Below are 25,499 nucleotides of genomic sequence, written 5' to 3'. Positions count from 1 at the left end.
TTGTGTAAATATTTTCTCTGTGAAGTACAATAGGAACAAAAGCAGGAATGAGATGAGGGAACTTTAAGGAACAACACCCTACGCTGAAAACAACCTTGGCTCATGTTTATGGAAGAGGTTTGTACCCCCACATAGATTCCCCTGTTGGAGAATGGCTTTCTAGGCCATAAAGAGAAGCTAATGGGTTAAACTAACAATGTTAAAGGAGGGAAGTAAATAAAGTGATTTAATGGTATAAAAAGCAGTATTTTTTGAGGTGCTCTTGTTGGAATAGATAATGTCCTGTGTTTATATACATATGAGTCAGTGTTGAATATTTCACTATTTACTTTGTGTTACGTATTGTCAGTTCGCGATCGTTTAATCTAAAGTAGGAAATAATAGTAATAAAAATCCGGGTTACGTATTACAACACACACACACACACACACACACACACACACACACACACACACACACACATAACGCTGATAACGGCCTCATATTGTTGGTATTTTCGAGAACTGTATATCTAAATTGAATTGAAATTGTTTGAACATATTTGACATGTAAACTGTAGACACTGAAGGAGCCCCTCTCATGTTGAACAGGTATATTATGTATGTGTTTAGGTTTATCTTGTTGATTTTTGATTGATGGTGATTTTCTTATGCCCCCGACTTATCCGTCTGGTTTTTTTCCTATTCTTCCGTCTGTCTGTCTGTCCCTCCTTTCTTCCTTCCTTCCGTCTGTCCCTTCTTCCATCTGTCCGCCCTTACGTCCTTCCGTCTGTCCCTCCTACCATTCTTCCGCATGTCTCTCCTTCCCTCCTTCCGTTCGTCCCTCCTTCCGTCTGTGCTTCCTTCCCTCCTTACGTCTGCCCCTCCTTACGTCTGTCCCTCCTTACGCCTGCTCCTCCTTCCTGCTGTTCCGCCTTCCCTCCTTCCATCCCATCCAAATTTTTTCCATAATATTCTGACGGACAAGAGGAGGTATGGGTGACAACGTGTCTTCTATAGAGTAACACTACTGACCTATATTGACGGTAACCTTGTCTAGTAAACCATCGATAAGAAAATTGGGAAATAAAAGTTTAGTCGTGTGATAAGAGGTGAGTTTATGCCCTACATTAAAAGACTTTATAGGGTGTTGGAAAGACTTAAAATGGAAGGAAGGAAGGAAGGAAGGAAGGAAGGAAGGAAGGAAGGAAGGAAGTACGATTGTCAAGAAGTATGAGGAATGAAGGGGGTGATTGATGATGAGGTTCGATTAAAGGGAACTTACAAGGGGGTAGATGTGGCATGATAGGTAATGACTTGTGTTGGTAAATGGTGTTAAAAGATAAGGAACATTATGTATTGGAGTACTTTACTGACCATGGCAATAGAGGTAGTTAAGGGAAAGTGAACAGTTGGATCCCCTAGTATGGAGGGAAGATACGTAGGCAGTGAGGGATTGGTATTTACTATGGTGAATATGGAGAGCCATCTCACACACAAGAGAAGTACAACAGGTGATGTAGACTTGGCTGCTGTAAGAGTACGAAGACGTTGTGAGATAAATTATGGACGAACGAGGACGCTATTTGTTTTGTATGTATTGTTTGCCATGTTAGAAAAACGACCATTTTAGCAGAACTTACCAGCTAAATATACACAAAGAATAATAATAGTGATAATAATAAATAATAATAATAATAATAATAACGATAATGATAATAAATAAAACTTACAATACCTACAAATAAGAGTAAATTGTATTTTATTCTAACACCCCCCCCCCTCCCCCCCCAGTAAATCTAATTGTTAATAGAGTGTCAGTACACTTGATGGACCAGTTCCCCCTGGCTACACAGGTTCGCCTCACCTCGTCAGCAAACATCCGCCACCAGTGAGTCTAAACACCGGGAAATTGGTCAGTGTCTCTCACAGGCCGACAACTGCTGCTGGTCATAATGGTGTTGGCTGTGTTGCCTCTCATCTCTTTAATTCTCGCTTCTTTTAAAGGTATACACACTGTCTCTTTAATAGTGTTTTGGGTTTGTATTTATGCATGGATGTATTAAGTATGTGGAGATGTACGTCTGTGTGTATGAATGTATGTATTTATGGATGTTTGTATGTATAGGACAAAAAAGGCCATTTATCTCTCAATTAGTAACACAGTATGAGTGAAACGACATTCAGGATAGTAGTAGTTACACGGTCTTTATAGCCTCTGTGTTGACTGACTGACTGACTGACTCTCAAACTCAGGACAGAAAATAATGGGCTCGTCCCTCAGCCCACGGAGGTAACTATGTGAACTTCAACTACATCATCAATTCCATAAGTATCTCAACAGTATTTTCATCCCAAAGAACTGAGGATTATGTCCCAGTGAAGGAGGAAGACTTGGGAATATTTTTATGTTAGTTTTAGTCATGTTGTGGAGGTTCTGGATGAAGGATTTACCATAATATATGACAAGCTATGACGGAAATATTATCAATGTAATTTTATTTATTTTCTCATATAATTTAGGCTATACGTTTATTTATAAAAACAAATTATAATGTATTTTGTGTTGTGGTGTTGCCGATTTCTTCTTTTTACTTGCGAGTAATCTTTCAACGAATGAGATAATGGTTCAAAATGATACATAAATGTGAAAAAAATTTTGTTGTCTAATGGTGTCGTGTAATTTTTTAACGGTATAGTTCTTACGCGGAGAGGCGCCAGAACTTTCTTAACTCAGATGACTCAAACACTCCAAAAGGAAAATGGGCTCCAGATGCATTTTTTTCTATCTCCTTTGGGTTCTTATGCCTCAGCCTACCGTTGTTGTGAGTGTTACCGTCAGCAGGGGACCTGGCATTACCGGCCTGCCTTACAATATACCCGCACCGAGCAGCCACACCACACTCCCCCACATAGAACCTCTTTCACTCAACGCCGCAATAAAACTCGCACATGAAAGGAACCACCAAAAGGAGAAAAACCAGCCATGGCCGAGGGGCATAGAAGAAGCGAAAATAGTAGCATCAACTGTCACGGTGGCAAAGTAAAATTTATTTTATGTTTATTCTCTTTCACCCACGGATAACTCTACCTTTGGGCTCCCCTTTGTAGGCCCCCTTTATGGTCACGGGTCATTATCTCATACATTATATCTTAAGTGCACCATAAATATCTGAATATCAATAACACACAAAAAAATAAAGAACGCTTGGTGGCAAGAGCGAGCATGACGAAAGGCGCGAAATTTGAATGATGCGCGCCATTTTGCGCCCCTCAGCGGCCTCACAGGGAAGACGAATGTGACTGATGAAAGTGAAGGCGTGGGGGAAGAGGCTGCTGGCGGCGCTGACAGAGGAACCATTAATAAAGAGAAGAGTTCCTCCCTAGAAGACTGTATGAACTTAAGGAGAACTACGTCAGCGGTTTACTGCCGATGATACATTTAAGGAAAAGTATCTTAAGCTCCCAAGAATATTTTGTAACAAGAAGACAGTACAGTCATAACACTTCTTAATAGCACCAGCAGTCCCTTTACAGTTTTAGATAATCAACCAACGTCCAGCAATTCTGTTCGACGATAAAGAATATTCAGATAGGAACAATATTGTATTTTTATAACTAGATTAATATAGTTGTGTATTTAAAGCCCTTAGTTATATATCTTATACTGAATTACTTAGATTATTATTATGTTCAAGCTGGAGGGAAGAAGGTGAGGCGTGTGTTATACATTATCTAATATACTATAGGAATAGCCGTGTGTCTGTCTGTCTGTCTGTCTGTTCTGGGCAGCCGAAACGGCACAATCGTTTTTCATCAAACTTGGTGGAAAAATCGCAAAAAAAATTCATAGAGTGGAACAAACCTGGTCCCATGTCGATGGTTTCTTTAGGAAGGCATTAATTAACCATTTTATTTACGATGGAAAACGATGCAAGTCTATGGACTTGGCGCACCCTAATTAAACATGCAAGTCTACGGACTTGGCGCACCCTCATTCGCTATACGCTAGCCAAGCACGAGCGTTCAAACTTTCACCCGGCACGAAGGTGCCCGTGATCAGTTGTTACATACTAAAGCGAGTGGACCAGTAGCTTTAATACGTATTAGCCAATTCACAGCATAAACCTGTTGGATTATTTTTTATTGTTATGGTTATTGTTATGTACATCCAGAGCTCGGCAGCTGTACTGGACGTCATTATGTTATCAGTGCTCATGTTTATGTTGCTGTACTGACCTTCATGTAAGGCCATTAAGAGTGTTAGATAGATAGATAGATAGATAGCAAAAGAAAGAGGTTTAGTAATCACCTTACATAATGAAAGTTTGAAGGTCAAGTTGGCACCATCGTGTGAACGTCTCAACAATGGTTTAAATATTTAGACTACAAGACCGACAACAGCTGCCGATGTCGACAAGACCAACCGCGCCTCCCTCAGTTGAAATTATTCAGAAGCTTTGGTTGTGGTGGGAATGTCTCCATGATGGTCTGCCATTATGAGTGTATTTTAAATTCGTTCTCTTTAAATTACTTTATTCATAACAATGCACTTAGATCGAGTCTGAGAATACTTCATAAGTTCGCACCTAAGATGTCTAAATATCATATAATTTTTTACCTATTATGATTGAATGACGTTAATTACTCATATATCAATAAATTAACCAACCAGGTGTATGAATAGTATTTCCTTAAGGCGGAGATGCATTACACGGAACTGTTTGGTCACACGGAATATTTTACTGTCTGAACTAATACTGACGTCTGTAAGTACAATAAGGTGTACAGGTGTCGTGTTATACTGTACACGGTGGCTCTAAACTGTGTAGAAAAGACTCGTCAAACAAATCATCAGCCAAACGAAGCTCAACTATAAGGAAAATATAACACACACACACACACACACACACACACATATATATATATATATATATATATATTTAACTGGGAATATATGTAATGAGAAGCAGGACAGTCTCCATCTTGGAAGATATAGGTGAGAGTAAACAGCCTGCCAGGTAGTTAGGGCGAGTGTAAACCCAGGGAGAGGTAAGAGCGGCCGTACGTCTGAGGGGGAGGACATTAGAATATCCTGCCAGGAAGACGTAAGTAGGTAAGCACGTGGAGCAAAGTCTGGCAGACACACCCGGGAAAATATTAAGGAAACACGTCTTAAGAAGCACTTGGCTGGGTGACTGTATATCAAGGAAGAGCAGGAAAGAGTATCAGAAAGACTCCCCCTAGGAAGCAGTTAAGTAAACGACTCTACACCAAAGTTGATAGCTGGAAATTTACATCTAAGAAAGTATATATCCACCGTGGCAAAGACTACCGGAAAATATCCCCCAGAATACCGAGAAGTAGGTGACTATCCATCAGCACGAGAGATGAAAGCGTAGGAAAGTGTCTAAGTACCGCTCGAGATACAGTGCTGAGAGCCATAGGAGACATGAACAAATATATCACCGAGAAAAAATTTGGGACAGTCATTATACACAAACAAGTGAGGGGAATATATACACTGAATAATTACTGTATAAGTCAGAATATACCTGCGATATAATTGTTGTTGTTGACGAAATAAACACTACAGAAACTGTTGGGAAGTCCTTCGTGGAAACAGAAGAAATACCTTGGCAGTCTCCCTGACATCAAAGTTACTCGTTGCTGGGGCAGAATATCAACGTACTGAACAAACAGCTTGAGAATTCTGTACCACACGGGAGATCAGGTGAAGCTTGTTGGTAACTGAGGTGAATCCATGAATATTTTGACTTCCTGAATAATTTATAGGAACTAAAACATCTGTTAGGTTCAGTGATAATGACCATGATTATCAGGTCAAAACAGCGCGCTCTCTCTCGCTCTCGATATTAAGGTGCTTTAATAACGTGGGACTTTAAGCGCTTATTTTAGATCACACAGAAAACATCAACAATTCCATTTCTAGTTAATATTTATATTTTTGTTTACATCAGTTTTGTTATAGATTCTCTCTTGTTAGTGTTTAAAGCGATAATAATTCAGGATGCTCAAAAATATTCATAAAACGAAACTGATCGTCACTCACAGAAGCTGAATGGAATTTTAATATTTTGTTGTCGTCATAAAGTATCATATAAGTGTGTGTAACCATTAGAGGTGAGGGGTGAGCTCGTCTTCCATTATATAGCCTATGTTAGTGGATATTGGTGCGTTATTCTTCAGCACAGTTCAATAGCGACTGTGATTGAACCACTCATAAAAACATTACAAATTTTCAGACGACAGATATGAGAGAATAGGAACGAACGGGATATTAACACACGTAAATTGTGAAATACTCATAACTGTAATATTTAAATGATATTATATTAGCTATCACTAATATTAATGTTGTATGTGTAACTAATTGCTATCTAATGAAAAAATCGATTCATTTTTATATAATTTTTTTTTCACCTTTTTAATATTTTATATAGACTCACGATTTTATTTTCAACTTGAACTTATTTTTTGTTATATATAAGTTCATACGACGGGGTGGGGGGTCCAGCTAAGGGTTGTTCCACCATGGGCCAGTAGTGTACTTATTTATTACTGAATACATAAGGGTTAGTGTACAAGGAGGGAAACTCAATCCTTCACTCTGGTCTCTGATCGAACCCTTGATCATTCACTGAAGAAGCTAACGCCCAAACCACCCTAACCACGGAACTCTCTTATCATGCAGTTTATCAATATGACCTACACCTTGACCTATACCCGGATCTGTACCCTGGACCTATATCTTTCCTGGGTTGACCTACCTACACCCTGACCTCTGCACCCTGACCCTCACCCTGACCTACACCCTGACCTACACCCTGACCTACACCCTGACCTACACCCTGACCTACACCCTGACCTATACCCTGACCTACACCCTGATCTACACCCTGATCTACACCCTAACCTACACCCTGACCTACACCCTGACCTACACCCTGAAAACCTATTGAAAATCAATTCCCAATCATTATTGTGAGACGACAGTATAAGTTAATGTACTGAAGACACAAAAATAAGTGACGTCATCTTTTATGAGAATTACCAGTCATATGGAAGACAAGATGTTATGTCATGTACGATCTATGGAGCTGTTATAGCCTCGCTGAGTTGTTAATGCGAATGGAAGCTAATTGTATCCGTCCCGTTAAGAAGAGAGTCACACACACACACACACGTAATGGTCCCTATCTTCCTTGGGCCATATCTGTTGTGATCTGTGGACCATCGTTACTCCTCAACCCCACAGCCGGACCATCGACCATAACACGGCCGTATCATCCACAGAGTGTTGGGAAATATGGGTCAAATGGTCCTGATAACAGAACCTGTATGTGTCATGAATTATACAGCTTTATATCTAACTAAATGTGTGTTGGGTGATTCTTTTAGGTCATGGTGATATTTCTGAGTGTTGTAGCGTTATCTGTGTCTGTCTGTCTGTCTGTCTGTCTGTCTGTCTGTCTCTTGTGGATCCCATACTTCAAGCAACGTAACATAAAGGTGGGGATGAATAATTTGCTTTTACAATTTAGTCAATACTGCCAATGTTCATTTTTTTGTACGTGGGATCACAGCTGAAATATCACCATCATCATCATCATGGCTTCAGTTTAATAAGCGTTCACTACCAAAATGCACACCACAATGGTCACTCAAATAAAAAAAAAATCTCACAAAGGACATTTCCAGCTGGAGATTTCTGAGGAAAGTTGGATGAAGAGAAAGTAGAAGAAGAGGCACAAGAAGTAATGGGTTGGCTTTCTTGCGTGGTGTGTGTGGCAATGCTTCCCCCCTCCCTCTCTCCTACCCTCTTCCCCCTCCCCAACTCCTCCTCCTGCTCCACCAACCACCTGCACGTTCCCAGGCTGCCGGTGACACCCTGTTTGCTCACCTCTTACTCACCCCACCTCACCCCACCCAACCCCTCACCCCCTACCGCCACCCCCAGCTACCTCTTCACTGTCTGCTGTGGGGGGGGGGGGAGTCCATTCGAAAATTTTGTTCTTTTTCCAGTTTAGTCTTTTACACTGTGAGTTAAGGCTAAAGAACACATCGACTCTGGTATACTAATTAGGGTCCTGTTGTTCGAATGATAAGTTACATCCAGACTTTTAGGATTGGAACCCATTAAAAGTGAGACTCATTAGGATTAGAACCTCTTAGGATTGAGTTCTATTAGGATCAGACCCCCTTAGAACTGGTATTCAATAAGTCTGGGGAAATTCGGCAAATAGAACTGGGCCCTGTTCCTAATGGTTAAGTTGGGGCCCAGTTGGATTAGTGTCTATAACAAGTGGGGTCTATTGGCCTAGTCACGTAACCTAAAAAAATGAAAAATGTCACTAGGAGAAAAAATGGAAGTGTGTTTGTTTGTGTGTGGAGGTGGGGATGGGTTGGTGTTTGTGTGGTATAAATAATGGTAATATCAGTAAAACAACATAACAATAAACAGGCATTGATGAGCTTAAGGGATATTCCCATCAGGACATCAAACTAAGGCTGTTCACCATGAATTAATAATAACACGTAATATTTTGGCTTTTAATGCAAAATGAGGATAAATGTTTACATCTGTTATATTTATTTTCCTCTGTGTAAACTGTTATTGATTTTATGTACTCTCCTCTGTGCAGTTGGGGCGAATAGTGTTTCACGGTTTTTTTTCTTCATGAATTTGTAACATGTCTGCGTGTGTGGGAGGAGGTAGGGGGTGGGTGTGAGTGTGTGTGGGGGGTAGGGACTGGGTGTGTGTGTGTGTGTGTGTGTGTGTGTGGAAATAGGGAGTGAATATATGTGTGTTAGGGAGAAGATAAGATAGGGTGTGGGTGTAAGTGTGCGTGTGGGATAAAATGGATTATGTGGGTGTGGGTGTACACTTGCATCAGTTCAGTCCAATCGCAGGATCAGATTCCCTCCCCGCCACACCAGCTGTCATAATATCCAACGCTCATTCTCTTCCCCAAATAAACAGTTGCAAATGTAACTCTCTGTGCATACAAACAAAAACTTGACAAACTGTGATCGTAAATATGCATCAACTAGAGGCTGGCGTCACCAAGGTGTATCAACAGAGAGATATTGATCAACATTGGGTATAAGTTTGTTTTGAGTAACCTGAGGAATGTGAGCAAAGTCCATAAAAAAATAGTGGATTTGTTGTTTCTTAAAGGATCAGTAATTGGTTATGTAGCGTTGACGTCTGGTAAGGAATAATGTCCATCAGTTGGTGGATTTATGTGATGTATGGTCAAGTATTGATCCCTGGACCATGAGGAGAGGTGTGGTCATAAACCTCCACCAGACCCAGACTCTTCCCTCCCCTCCTATCATTAGACTCTTCCCCGTGCACCTCCCCTCCCCCTCCTCCCCCCGCCAGATAGACCCTCACCAGATAGACCCTCACCAGATAGACCCTCACCAGATAGACCCTCACCAGATAGACCCTCACCAGATAGACCCTCACCAGATAGACCTTCACCAGATAGACCCTCACCAGATAGACCCTCACCCAGACACCCCCCACCAGACAGACCTCCCCCCAGACCCCTTCACCTTATCCTCCCCCATTCCTATACTGTACTATATATACAGTATATACGTGAAAAGTTAAACACACACACACACACACACACACACACACACACACACACACACATCAGATCTGGAGTTGGCAGTAGAATATGTTTGGGTATTTTTTTTTACCTATTTGTGTTTTATTAACCTCTTGGCTCCGACTTAGGGAGAACGAGAGTCTTAACAAAAAATAAAAGGTCAAAATATCCCCTGGAAGTATAGTAAAGTTTTGTTTTATTATTATTATTATTATTATTATTATTATTATTAGTAGTAGTAGTAGTAGTAGTAGTAGTAGTAGTAGTAGTAGTAGTAGTAGTAGTAGCGTGTGTAATATGTGAAGAAAAGAAGGTAAATAATTCTTGGGTTGTACAACCGGTCAGTGTGAGAAACTTATGGTTTATTGGTTGAGGGTTTTATGACGTCAGAGATATAGTGGCTTGTTGCTGAGGGCTGATTTGGGTTTCTGGTGACGTCACGATGGGGCAAAGTCACTTATTGGTTGGAAGTTGTTTTGGCTTACTGGTGATGTCATGAAAGAATTATGAGAAGACGTCTTATTATACAAGCGGTGATAAATGGCTCGTATATAATAATAATAATAATAATAATAATAATAATAATAATAATAATAATAATAATAATAATTATTATTATTAACGGTTTATTGAAAAAAAGTTATGCAGCGCGAAGGCTGAAAATATACATTGGACAAAAATGACTTATTACATACAAAGACATGGGGTGGGTGGGTCGTTTAACAAAGGCTTTCATTACTGAAAGAAGAAGGAACATGAATTGAACATATAAACTATTATAGTTTACAGTTGATGGCCCGGGCCTGGGCTGGTCATGGAGACACCAGGTGGTGAGGTGTTCACGTGGTGTAGTAACTCGTGTGTGTGTGTGTGTGTAGTGAGACGTGTCTCTGGAGGTGTACAGATAGTTTTATACGCTTATTTATGTACTGTTAATCAAATGCTCTCATGTGATATTCAAGACGCTCACTATCGCTTGCTGTCTCGAATTACTCTATTCCCATAAACAAATACAGAAAAATGAATGGATAAGAGAAGATGAAGCGTACGATTTTAATTAAAAAGTTTCCATTCACCTTAATAATGTTTGTATCAACAGTTAAAATCTGTTATAATAATAATAATAAGTTGAACAAGAACATTAACAACAAAAAACGACAAAAACAACAACAAAAACAATAATAATAATAATAAAAATAATAACAACAACAACGACGACAAAAACAACAGCAACCACAAAACAATAATAATAACAATAACAACTGGAACAAAAACAACAATAACAACAACATAGACGACAAAAACAACAACCACAAAAGCAACAATCATAATAATAATAATAATAATAATAATAATAATAACAACGACAAAAATAATAATAATAATAATAGTAATAATGATAACAACAAGAACAACCACAAAAACAACAATAATAATAATAATAATGAAACTACCAAAAAATAACAATTGATTTCAGAATTAGATTTAAATAATACATATGTAAATAAAGAGAAACAGAAGGAGATAAAGAGTTATATGGATAATTGTTGTACCATTGTCCAGGTTTGGTGTTCATGTATCATACTCTTATGTTTAGCCTTGATGGAGGGGACCGAGGTGTTGGTTAGGGACATGTGTACTGAAGGGGTGTGTGTGTGTGTGTGTGTGTGTGTGTGTGCGCGTGTGTGTGCGTGTGTGTGTGTGTGTGCGTGTGTGTGTGTGTGACAAGAGTACATAATGTGAGGGAGAGTTGTACAGATATAAGCTATAGACAGTTTGAAATGTAGGTAATGATAATAATAATAATAATATTAATACAAAATACTATAATAGTAATGAATAATAATAAAAAGAATATTAATAAATAAAATTAAGGTTAGGTTAGGTTAGGATAATCAGGGTTGGGTTAGGTTAGGTTAGGATAATCAGGGTTGGGTTAGGTTAGGTTAGGTTACTCCATAAATACAAGAAAAAGTTACACCAGCAAAACAGAATATTCAAGACTTTTAGTTAACTCAAGCATCATCAGTTTATCGTTTTGTCTTAACGTGACAATCGTTCCATTGTTAGGCGTCTCAAACTCTGCATTAAACTGGACAGCAAGTGCCTTCTTAAACACAGCCAAGCACTTTACATTGTTGTCTCGGAAAGTCATCGAGTGGTACGTCTTCTGAGTACCTCTGTGAAAATAGTGAGCTGCTTCTGAGATGATATTTGCTACACTAGAACGTCGTGCAAAACAATAGAGGAAATAACAAAAGCGTGGAAAAAAATTATATTTGGATATCATCTCTAAATTACTATTATTTTTTTTTTAATATCAGACTTATGTATTGTATTAAGTTTTCTAAATGGGTGAATCACATCTTTGTGGTCTGACCTGTCTTATTTATTGTCTGACCTGTCTTATTTATGGTCTCACCTATTTTATTTAGGGTCTCACCTGTCTTATTTACCGTCTCACCTGTCTTATTTACCGTCTCACCTGTCTTATTTACCGTCTCACCTGTCTTATTTACCGTCTCACCTGTCTTATTTACCGTCTCACCTGTCTTATTTACGGTCTCACCTGTCTTATTTACCGTCTCACCTGTCTTATTTACCGTCTCACCTGTCTTATTTACCGTCTCACCTGTCTTATTTACCGTCTCACCTGTCTTATTTACCGTCTCACCTGTCTTATTTACCGTCTCACCTGTCTCATTTACCGTCTGACCTGTCTTATTTACCGTCTCACCTGTCTTCTTATAACGTGCCGTAGAGAAGTAAAGTTCTCCATGAAGGTTTTGTAGGTTAGGTGAGGCGCTCAGAGTACGTGACGAACTTGCCAAACCCACGAAAAACTGGAAGTACGGTGTGTTTGTCATTCGTATGCCGAACACCTCGTATGCAAGTAACGTCAGAGTTCCTTTCAAGTGACGTCAGAGTTCTTCTCAAGTGACGTTAGAGTTCCTTGCAAGTGACGTTAGAGTCCCTTGCAAGTGACGTTAGAGTCCCTTGCAAGTGACGTTAGAGTTCCTTTCAAGTGACGTCAGAGTTCCTCGCAAGTGACGTCATAGTACCTCGCAAGTGACGTCATAGTACCTTGGTGACGTAAACATTCTCATAGTGTTTACTGGTTTATACAGTCCAAATAAACCTGTTTATGAGCTGTTGTGAGGTATAAACCGAGGCATAATGACAACGATATTACCACCATAACCGTCCAGCTGGTTAGAGTACGGGGAGGGGGGCAGAGTAGGGGAGGGGGCAGAGTAGGGGGAGTGGGGGGTTAGGAGTAGGGGAGGGGGTTAGAGTAGGGGGAGTAATAGAGTAGGGGAGGAGTGGGGGTTAGAGGGGGAGGGGTTAGAGTAGGAGAGTGGGGTTAGTAGGAGGAGGGGGGTTAGAGTAGGGGGAAAGAGGTTATAGTAGGGAGAATAGGGGGTTAGGGGTTAGAGTAGGTTAGAGGGATTAGAGTAGGGGAAGGTGGGGTTTAGAGTAGGGGAGGGGGCTGGAAATGAGGTGAAGGGGGTTAAAGTAGAGGGAGAATGAGTTAGTGTAGAGGGGTGGGGGGTTAGACTAGGGGGCGAGGGATGTGGGACCAATGGGACAAAGACCGGGTGACCGAACAGTGTCATCCCAGACCATAAAACAATAGTCTGGTCTGCCACCCCTTTACTTCACCTTCACCACAAGACCGCGTCAAGTGCGTCTCAGCTTTTCTTTCTATTCTGCCTCTTATTTCTCTGTCGCTTTCTCTCAATTCTTACTTCTTTCTTCTCTGTCTCTTCTTTACGTCGCATATCTCTTTATCACCATCATTAATCTTTCTCTCCTGTGTTTATTTTTTCTTAATGTTTTATACTACTGATTAACTGTATCCGTCTGGTTGTCAGTCATCATCGTCCTTCACGCGTTCACTGGATCTATGGTGAAACAAAAGATTAGGTAAACAAAGAAAGTTAGTTTAGCCAAAAAAACGAAAAGAAGATAAATAAATAAAGGGAGGGAATCTAAAACAGAAAATGGAACAAGAAACTGCGGTTACTTCCCTAGTTCTTAAATTTCTTGGCTGGCATCGACAGTCGTCCACGAGGGTCGTTAACTTGTGTAAACACCTCGTAGATATAAAACAAACAACTGAGAGAGAGAGTGAGCGAGAGTGAGAGAGAGTGAGAGAGAGAGTGAGAGAATCATTATTTACCAATCAAAATCTGTTCTTGTTGTCTTATACATTTTTTTTAATATTAGAAAAAAAATGATATTCACTCATAAACTATCCATTTTGAGTGAATTTCTTGTTTTATCAGTACAGGTAAAAACAGTACAGGTATAGTTGCAAGTACAGGTGCAGGGAGTTCGGAAGGATAGTAATGCAAAGGTACTACTCAGGATCAATGTACTTTACTATACCATGTAATTTTGGTCACAGAGAAATGACACGTATTTTTTTTTTGTCTTTTTCACTCGAAAATAAATTTGACCTTCCTATCTATTTCTCATTCTTGTGTCATTATTACTCGACTTTGTTCTTCCTCTTTATTCTTTTTCTTCCTCTTCTCCCTTCTTTAGTCTGTTTTACCTTTACAGTTTCTTCATTCTCACCTCATAACTGTCCCACACCCTCCGTCCCTCCCCCATTCAGTGTTCTCTCCCTCTTACTCCCGAAGTCTTTCAGCAGCGTCCCTTTCCCATCTACCGTCCCGCACTCCCTACACTCCCCTCCCTCCATCCCTTCCTTCTGTCTCTCAATCTCCCCTCCCATGCCTCCTCTCCTACCCCACTTTACCACTCGGCTGGCCAGGCATCACCATCTCATCTTTCCCACGGTCATCAGGCGCCTCTTCACCCCCAGCATCATCATCATCATCATCATCATCATCATCATCATCATCATCATCATCATCCTGGGCCTCGTCTTCATCAATTCATCTCCTCATCGTTACGCACCGTCAGTGAGGCTGCATACAAGAGCCATAAACAAAACACATATGCACACGACACGTTAAGTATGTTCATTGTTCTTGGAATGTACATGATTTTGTTATGGTCTTTGCGGAATTTGCATATTTCGTTCATTGTTTACATATGACATCTTAGTGAAAACGAGTTATTTCTTTAAAACTAATATGAAAATTTTTTTGTTTACGAAGAATAGTAGTTATTTAATGTGTTTTCTGTAATGTACACGTAGGAGAATTAGAGAAGTGTACATACGTTGTTTATCACCTTTCTGTTGGCTGGTTGGTAGTGACCGAGTGTACACCGCATGGGTAGACAGTGAGCCTCAGTAAAAGATCCCCAACTACTCATTCTTGAGCTGTAAACTCCTATGTTATACTTGGTTTATTGGCCATAAACATCCCGGCAGAATAACACTCATTAACTCCTCTATAAACCACCACATGCATCTCTCTCTCTCCCTCACTTTTTTTGCCTTTTTGTACACAAGATATAAAGTTTTAACATGTAACAAAACGTAACTAATTAAGAGGTGAAAAAGGTATGAAAATAAATAAATGCGTAATAATGCTTAAAAATGCGTAATAAATGCGTTAGTTTTTACACGAAACCCGAGTAATGAGTGTTGCCTTAGGTCAAGTTCATGACCACTGAGTAAATAAGAGTCACTAAGGCGGTAGGTCCTCTCTCCTGACACACGCCACACATTTAGTACAGGTTAGATTTGGTTAGGTTAGGTTGGATTGGGTTAGGCTGACATAGGACTGGGCGGGTAATGCAGAGGCACTTGGTAGGTCATGTTGGAATGGTTGCCTGTTTGAGGCCGTACTGGTGATATGCGATCACCTGAAGATTAAACACCCTCATTAAACACACATTATTATTATTATTATTATTATTATACACAAACACACGTACTTATTTCATACATCGACTCATATAGACTCTCAAATAAGCTTTAACATACACAAAAAAAACGTATAAAAAATCCATACATAGATCAATACACTGGTCAGGATAACACCATCATACACTTTTTACGTTGGTCCTTGTGACACATCCACCCACACAAAAAGTAAGGAAATGACAGGGCCTTATATTCCCCCCTCCCTCCCTCCCTCCCTTCCTCCCTCCCTCTCCCCCTTCCCTGGTAATTTGACCATTCACAGGGAGGACACCGCCATTATGGAAGTAACTGATGGTTGATAAACATAAGGGCGTACAGTGGGTAACACCTTATGCCTATGTTAATTCTTTCTTCATTTAACTGGATGTAGAACAAAAGAATAACTGGGTCACTTAAGCTACGACGCGGAAATGATTTGCAAGGGATGATATTGATATTGAAAAAGTCTATTTAGCCAGAAAAACACAGATAAAGAGTCGATAAATATCATAATATTAACATGGATGAGCCAGTTGAGAACCTGAGCTCTGTTGAAGGCACCTGATATATACTATACATTTATCTCAAGGAAGTATTATGTAACATTTAGTATCATCTGGAATAGTACAATAGCATGGTGGTAATAAGAACATCTCATAATGTTACCACGGTTATCACTTGGTTATTTATTTATTTTATTTATTTTTAAATTTATGTTTTAAGTATATATACAGTTGACAGGGGGGAAGGGATAAAGGGAGGGGGGTGATGTACGGGAGGGTGGGGGTACAGTAGGTGGGACAGAGATAACGATTAAAATTCTGCCAGGATTTTTCCTTTCCACACCACAAATTGATATGTGTTATAGTTTAATTATGAGGCAGATGGAGCTTACACCCCCTTCCTGCCGATGTTCTGTTTGTCCACAACTGTACAAAAAAATATCGATAATCACACACAGTCTCCCCCTTACTCCCCCCCCCTCCCTCCCTAACTACACATCCCCCCAAATACAAATAACTGATAATCCTAAACCTTGATAATTATAACTAACATATAAATCAGTTATAATTTTTCACTGTGAATAAAAATACCGATTATTCATGATATATAAAAACAAATTCTGATTATTATGTGTATGAGAATTTATGATCAGATATGTTATTTTAACTTGTGTGTTTTTAAATAGTTTGGTGTTGAAAATTCCGGGTTTGGAAGGTTTCATATTTCCGAACACATTTTGTAGTGAAAATTGCAAACAGGCTTTTTCATTATTCAGTGGCTACTTTCTGTAATTTCACACCTCGGAGTGAATTATTGTTCACCAAATTTGTTACGTGCGACAAAATAAATATATATATATATGCATCTCTCGTGCATAGTTGAAACAGGCATTATGAACGACTAATTACAAAAATAACCTGGAAATATGAACATCACCATAGACCCTGAAGTTAAAACGTAAATATCATGAGAGAGAGAGAGAGAGAGAGAGAGAGAGAGAGAGAGAGAGAGAGAGAGAGGAGAGGAAACACCATTGCGTGAAACTCCGAACTCAATACAGGAGGTAAAGCGATCCAGAAATAGGAGCCCAATCCAATCAACAAACCACATCCCCCCCAACCAAATCCCTCCCACAACCACACCACACCCCCTCCCACAACCACACCTCCACAGCCCACAACACACCTCCTCCCACAACCACAACCCCCCTCCCACAACCACACCCCTCCCCTCAACCACCACACACACATCCCACAACCACCACACCTCCACAACCACCACACTCTCCACAACCACACACCTCCCATCCACAACCACCACACCTCCACAATCACCACACCTCCACACAACCACCACACACCTCCCTCCACAACCACCACACCTCCCTCCCCACAAACCACACACCCCTCCTCTCCACACAACCACACACCCCTCCTCCAACCACCACCACCACACCCTCCCCCTCCACAACCACACACCCCACAACCACACACCCCTCCCAATAACCACACACCTCCCACAACCACACACCCTCCCACAACCACACACACACCCTCCTCCCACAACCACACACACCCCCCCACAACCACACACCCTCCACAACCACCTCACACTTCCCCTCCACAACCACACAAATCTCCCTCCCACAACCACACACCCTCCCACAACCACACACCCACAACCAATTACACCTCCACAAACCACAAGCACACCCCCTCCCATTTCTTACATTGTCACCTCCCTCACAGTAAGCTCCCCTCCCCCACCCCATTCATACTCCCCATATCCGGCTATTCTTCCCTTAGCAGCCCACCTCACCACCCCTCACCCACCTTAACCGTAACACTGTACATTCCTTCTTCGTGAGGATTTTAGTCCAGCGGTTTTATTTTTTTTCTTTATTAATTTTGAGTTTTGTGCTGAATTTTGGGATTTTATATATATATATATATATATACTGTATTTTGGGGGGGGGAATTATATCAAGTATTTTATTTTATTTTTTTTATTTTTTTATTTTTGCTGGGGATTAAATTGGTTATTGACTGGGGGGGTAAAGTGGTTGTTGACTGAGGGGTTAAAGTGGTCATTGACTGGGGATTAAAGTGGTCATTGACTGAGGAATATTACTCGGTCTGTAATATGGATATTGACTACACTGGAGTGACTTACTACTGACAACTTTTCTTTCTGTTAATCAGAGTTTTAAGTACTGAGCCAAAACTAAATAAAAATAAAATAAAAAGACCCTAAAATAACAGAATAAAGGACGAAATTGTTCAGAATGGAAGAAAAAAATGATACAAAATTACAAAGAAAAAATGGCAGATTCTTCAAAGGCAATTTTTAGCGCATTTGATGTTTGTGATGTCATTAATGTACTTTCCAAGAGGATAATGAACAACGAGGGAAAAAAAGCATTGTATTCCTTTGTGTTGATGCGTATGTGAAGTATATCTTTTTCCAGCCTGCCAGACTCGTAACTTCTTACACATCTACCGTGAAAAGTATTCTAAAATGTGTGTATACCGTTAAAACTCTGCCAAACATGTGTATATACCGTTAAAATCCGTTCGAAAATGTGTATATACCTTCAAAAACAACTTAAAAAATGTATCTACTAAAAATTGTCCTTATAAATTTTATTTCTAATTTAGATCTATTTTGAAATCTTCCGAGATTTATTTTATCACCGAACATCAAACTCTCAATATCTAATGCATGATCTATCGTAGAATAATTCACACATTAAAAGCTTAGTTTTTGAAATTTAGTAGTAGTTTGTAATATCAGGGTGTTAGGTTAGGTTAGGTTAGGTTAGGTTAGGTGGAGAGTTATGGCTACACAATGATCTCTTAAAACAGTGCGGCCAAATGATTGCTCGGTAAGTGAGTAAATATTTTAGTCATCGAGGTGATTTTTTTTATGGGAGGCAGTGGGAGGAAGGACGGAGTTAGCTGGTATGGCTCTGAGAATTACCTTAGCTATTGTCTCGTCTCGTTACTATTGTCTATTGTAAGTTCAGGGTCATTCAGTAATTTGTCTTTATAAAGCGCTGTGATGTTGTACAATTATGTTATCATATTTCACTTTACGTTCACTGCCGAGAGATTCAATAATTCTTCAGAGATTTCATGTAAGCGTTTAAACATATTTCTGAACCAGTTGTCCTTTGTAAGTTTAGTCCGTAAGACGTCAGTGGAGGCCCCCAATAAATCTTTTTGTAAATCCGTACGTCAGTGAGGCATTAGTTGAAAGCTTTAGAAGAAAACGTTCCAAAGGGGCCATCAGCCAGAATTATAATGCACATTTGTATACCATCCATCAGGAGGGAGCCTTTGACCACCTCACACAGAACGCCCATAAATTTTCCCCCCATGAGCCGCAGTATTAACAAGCCACTGACCCGCCGTCATCACCCTCGGTAGCTCTTCATTTTCCAAAGTGAAAAACCGGAAAAGTAACCATTATGAGGTTGTAGTTTAAGGCATGATTCGCCTTACCTTCACTGGACGAGACAATACACCTTCATTTTCTTTCTCGGGAGCGTTTCATAGAGCCCCCAGGTACAGTACGTGAGGTTGGCAAAAGTTAGATTTTATGTTATTCGACCTTCAGTAAGAGTGACTTATTCAGGCTCATTCACTTGAAGGAAAATTCAACATTATTTTTGTCAATTTGTGGTTTGAAAATAACTCTTAAATTTATTAAAAGTAAAGGACATTACTCTTATTGCGTCTCTTTCTCTGGTGCATAATCCATGTTACCCAGAAATGACGAGGATTATAATCAATAAAATTCATCCGTGTAAAACCCCTGCAAGTTGCACATGGACACAGACTGTTTAATCTCAGAAGTCCGCCATAAATGCCTGACACAATAACCAAAGAAAAAACAAAATTAATTTCAGCTGAATAAAATAATACAATTGAACTTTTGCATCACTTATTCAGGAATGATCTTAATGCTAAACGGACATTTGAGCGAAGACATGTTAAAAGTCAAAAGATATTACAGACAGAACCTACCGACACCCTCGTATAAAAGATTGCTAAGAGTTACTTGTTTCTTCTCGGATAAAACCTGTTTATGCTAACAACACTGTGACTAAGAAATGATCAAGCAGAGTTGTTGTAAGGCTGACTGTACCCAGACAGCGTACATAATGAGGCGTGTTGGAATAAAAAAAAAACTTCTCATTGGTCAGTTAGTCATAAAAAAGACATGCATTGAGCTGACTAACGCAAGAAGAACAGCAAGAAGTACATACATCTTAGTTCCCACTGGTGCAGGACTCGTGAGCAGTACGGTAGTGAAGGCCACAAGCACTGGCATGTAAACTATCCGCTGGTGATTCATATCAGCTGTGGAGGAAATTAACTCAGTGGGGCCAGTCCGCGAATCATTATCCTCAAGGGTTGACGATGTGGAGGGAGGGCCGGAAATTGCTGCCGTGTTGGGGGCCACATTTCCCTGAGACTCAACAGTGTCCGTAATTCACTTAGCGAGAAATTTCTCCTGGAGAGTGTTAGGTATAATATTTTGGTTAACATTAAATATATCTTATACAGAGATTACAGGTATACTGAGGAGCCGCCTGTAGTATATAGTAAAGTAATTAAATAGTTTACCTCTCTGAGTTTATCGATATCCTTTTACCAGCCATTTACTTATGGCTTATCCCTTATATTCGTCTCAAGTGGAACCATTAGTGTGATCAATGTATATGTTAAGGAGATAATCATACCCATCGTAACCTCAAACCTAGAATCTTAGAAATAGTTTGGTTAGGTATACAGTTCGCGGTGTTCATGTTGAAATTCATCGACACCCTCCGTAAAGATGCGTTTTGGGGCAAGTGAACAATACAAGTCGTCGTGGATAGAAGAAAATATTGTCTCCTACGTAACAAATATTGACCTAAACTTCATATTATGCTGATGAAAGCTGTTTATTACCACCGTTGCTCACGCTCCACAGCCACTAATCACAAGACACATCAAGCCTTAACGACTGAACCTCATGTCATTTATAGCACAATGAAGACCAGTGCATGATCATTCCTTCTCCCCAAAAGATTCACAGATTAGTTTGAGACAATGTGAAAGACTCAGCCGCTGTTTTCTCGGCTTTGTTGGGAAGTTCAGTCATTCCGGAAACAAAGAAGGTTATGACAACACAGAGAGTAATGACAGCACAGAGAGTAATGACAGCACAGAAAGTAATGACAACACAGAAAGTATTGCTATAATCAACCATTCTTAAAAAGGGATTTACCTGTAATTACCTGGATCTCCTTTCGAATACCTTTTAAACTCTAAGGTACGGTAATACTTCACACTACCCAACCTGTCCTTAAAATCTTATGCTGAAGTAACACAGTAAAGGAAATATTAAGCGCTCCATCATCATTTTCACTATCTTCACTATCCTCACTATTAACAATGCAATATACCTCTGTGTTATAAATGGTAGGTTCAGATGTTCAGTTTGACGGGGATGATAAAGGTCACTAAGAATGACCCGTAGTGTTGAGGTAGAGAAAATATAGAATCATATGGAACATAGAATACATTTATTAGGACGAGCCGTTGGTGTGTGTGTGTGTGTGTGTGTGTGTGTGTGTGTGTGTGTGTGTGTGTTGTACCAGGTGGGGTTAGTGATATACAGTATGTTGCACGTGTGGTCTTTCAGCACTTGTGGCCAGGGAGTCATGAGATTACATGATATTTGTACTTTTTCGTATTAGTATTTTATATATTAGTGTATATAATATGTATATAAGTAAGTTTATTATTATTAGAAGTAGTAGTAGTAAAATTATTTGTAATACTAAAAATTCCTTATCACCATTACTATTACATCACAAAACACTGAAAAATACCACCAATATAAACTAACATCATTAATAATTCTGTAACAAACCAACATAAATATATAAGAATATCCTCCCCTCGTGTTCAGTTCCCCTATAGAGCGGGCGGGAGTGTGGTGGTCCTCAGCGTGGGAGCAGCCCAGACGCGGGTTTCATTCACGGCTCATTTCCTGGACATTGTAGGAGTGACACTTACCTCATTGGTGATCAGTGTGATGCTTGCGGAGGCTGAGGGAGTGTGAGGAGGGAGGTGATGGTGGTGATGGTGAAGTGTGAGAGTAGAATGGTGGGGTGTGAAAGTGTGAAAGGAGGAGGGCGGCGTGTGAGAGTAAGAGGGCCGGGTGTGAAAGTAGGTAAGTAGAGGTGTGAGACGAGGGGAGGGGAAAGGAGGAGAGATGTGACAAGTGATGTAAATGGGCATGAGTGAAAGGTAGGAGTGAGAGTAAAGGTTTGGTGTGAAAGTGTCGGGGATGTGAGAAAGGTGTGGTAGTGAGTAATAGAGTGTAAGACATTGATAGAATAAATATATACGAAGTAAACTTTGTGTGTGTGTGTGTGTGTGTGTGTGTGTGTGTGTGTGTGTGTGTGCGTGTGTGTAAAATTGTTGTTGTTGAAAGAGTAAATGAAAGATGAGACTAAAGACGACTCAGAGAGAATTGTTATTAATAATTGAATATAATTCCTACCTTAATAAGACTCCTTAATGAGGCGTTCTCGGTGCTGGGATAAATTTAATGATATAACGCGGTGGAGTAATGCGAGTTACCCAATAATCAATAAGCTAAAAGGAATGAATATCTGTTCTGATCTTCCACCCCCGAGCAGAAGCCAGACACAACGTCTTCGCTGGGTTGGACTCCCGCCTGTACAGTACGTCATCTACTGCAGCACGATAGTAGTGGAGGTTAAACATACAAACACACACACGTGCAGGGAGGGAGGGAAGGAGCGGCGGCGTTAGTAGCTACGGCTGATAACGCGCTCATCCTTATATTACACGCTGGGTTACTGAACAAGTAGCTGAACATAACTCCTCACTTACCATTATCAGTTTATCCTATGAGAGAGAGAGAGAGAGAGAGAGAGAGAGAGAGAGAGAGAGAGAGTCCTTTGTGATTAACTTATATAAATAGTGAGAATTTAATTCACTCTAGATATGCATTTTTTTATTCACTGATATATAATCCGTTTTGCCAGTCTTTTAATTAAATTATTTTCTGCTCTACCGAATAATTTTCTTTTATGTTAACAAATTATTTTCATCGATACTTCTCAATTTCCATTAACGTTAACTAATGATATACGTAATATAAGCCTTATTTAGACGTATATTAGAGGATATATCCTTAAAAAAAAATCCGGGTTCTCCGCACTCGAACGCTTTATGCAATGATGTCACATGTAAACAAACCCTCCTGTTACATTGTGGGAGTAATTGGGAGTGAGGCGCCACCGATTACCTCCCTGTATCAACAAACTGAGTTTTTGGGGCCCAGGATCAGATCGTCATAGTGAGGTAAATTCCCAATATAGCAATATACTCGAGGGAAAAACCAGAGGAATAAATGAAACCTAATGAACTAAAGCTGTCACACGCACACACACATACGTACACGTACACACACACACACACATCGATAAAACTACCTTCGTTAAATATGATTAATAGACATCAAGACAACTTAAAAGAAATCTAAAGACAGAGAGAGCGTTACCTACATTATTACCGTCACTATCACCAGTCACCATCCTCCTCTTAGCACTATCATCATCACCATTACCACCATTCCTCACCATCCTCCTAAACCCCTTCACCATTATCATCATCCACTTAACACTAACACCACCACCATCATCATCATCATCACCAACCACCAACACCATCACCATTACTACCATTCCTCACCATCCTCCTAAACCCCCGCCATCACCATCATCACTAAACATCATCATCATCAACACCACCATTACCAGCCCTCCTCACCATCCCCCCATTATCACCATCACCAGCCGTCATCGAGAGCCCGGGCCTGACCATCATCACCAGGCCAGGCGGGTCGGGCGGTGTTTCAGTTGTGGACATCTGGAGAAGAAAAATTGACCTGGTCTCACATTGTTTACCTTGGTCTTTGGTGACGATAGAGGCATCCCGGCTTGTGTGTGTGGGGGGGGTTCTCTCTCTCTCTCTCTCTCTCTCTCTCTCTCTCTCTCTCTCTCTCTCTTTTAATTCCTTTTCCATCATCTCTTTCTCGAACTGAAGCTCCTTCCTCACTTCCCCCCCCCTTCCCCTCCCCCACATCCTTCTCCACCTCCCTAATCTCCTCCATTTCCTCCCCAACTCCTCCGCGTTCCTTTCACCCCAGGAACTCCCCAGGACCTCCTCTCCTCCCCCAGTAGCCGGCGGGGCTCTGGTGTCGGAGTCCGGTGGCTCTTGTGAAGTTACGGCCGAGTTAAAAACCTTCATTTGTTCATTACGCTAATGTTCACCACGATCATGTTCACTACTGCTGTCATTTTCATCGTCAGTGTGTGTGTGTGTGTGTGTGTGTGTGTGTGTGTTAACGTATGTAGGAATGTGTTTCTTGAAGTTATCTCACAGTACAAAACGTTCATATTTGTGTACGTAAATGATCCCTAAATGAATAATATAGACAGATAGATAGATAGATAGATAGTACAACAACAGAAAATAGTGAATAAATATAAATACAAGTCACCATACAAGACCCGGGACCTTATCTTATAGTGTTTGAAATATGACACAGTTAGTATGGTCGAGTCCCCCCTTCCACCACCACCACCTGATCGTCACCAACTCATCTTACATCTGATGGGTTAACCTGATGGTGAGGGAACAAACACGAGGGTAATGGTGGTCTCTGGCTGTGGTTAAGTCGATGCTTTTTTGTTTTTGTTTTTATCCTCGTGGTGAGAAGAGATGGATATAGGTTTTGATAAGATTTAACAACAACAACAAGAATAACATCATAAACAACAAAAACAACAACAAGAACACTAATAACAACAACAACAACAACAAAAACAACAACAACAACACTAATAACAACAACAAGAATAACATCATCAAAAACAACAACAACAACAACAACAACAACAAAATAATAATAATAATAATAATAATAATAACAGGTTTACATCCAAGAACAAGGCATTTATATAATTAACTTTTTTATTGCTATGTATGTGATATAAATGCAGTGGATTATATTAAAACAAAAGTATTTTATTTTCCAGGTTACTCACCTCTTCCCTCTGTACCGAATACTGGGAAGAGGTGACGGGAATAATAGGCTAAACATACAGACACAGAATGGGAGGGAAATAGGAGGAAAAATTGAAGGTAAGTCACATTATTATTACCTTGATATAATTGTTTGAGGGGAGGTATAAGTTAATATGACCTGACCTGATCTGACCTGACCTGACCTAGGACCCATGAAAACTGAGACTGCGGTCTATTAGATCTGGAACCTATTTGAATTTGGGTCTATTTGAATTGGGACCTATTATAGAGCTCTGAACTTATTAGAAATGGGACCTATTAGAACTTAGGTGTATTAGAATTGGGGTCTATTATAACTCGGGTCTATTATAACTGAGGACTCTTAGAACTGGGGCCTATAATGACTTTCGACCTTAAATATTCCTAT

General features: G+C 40.0%; 1 long non-coding RNA gene across 1 annotated transcript in view; it reads left to right on the top strand.

The window, feature by feature from the left end:
- The window catches only part of LOC121864768, a 122,735-nt gene extending 97,557 nt beyond the window's left edge, over positions 1 to 25,178 (top strand). The window contains exon 5 of the long non-coding RNA XR_006088651.1: positions 25,084 to 25,178. This is a non-coding gene — a long non-coding RNA (uncharacterized LOC121864768). The remainder of the gene's footprint in view (positions 1 to 25,083) is intronic.
- Positions 25,179 to 25,499: the final 321 nt, after the last annotated feature.

Source organism: Homarus americanus, unplaced genomic scaffold (genome assembly GCF_018991925.1).
Source record: "Homarus americanus isolate GMGI-L3 unplaced genomic scaffold, GMGI_Hamer_2.0 scaffold15555, whole genome shotgun sequence".
NCBI lineage: Eukaryota > Metazoa > Arthropoda > Malacostraca > Decapoda > Nephropidae > Homarus > Homarus americanus.
Note: the sequence above shows the minus strand (reverse complement) of the source record. Positions and strands in the feature narration are given on the sequence as shown.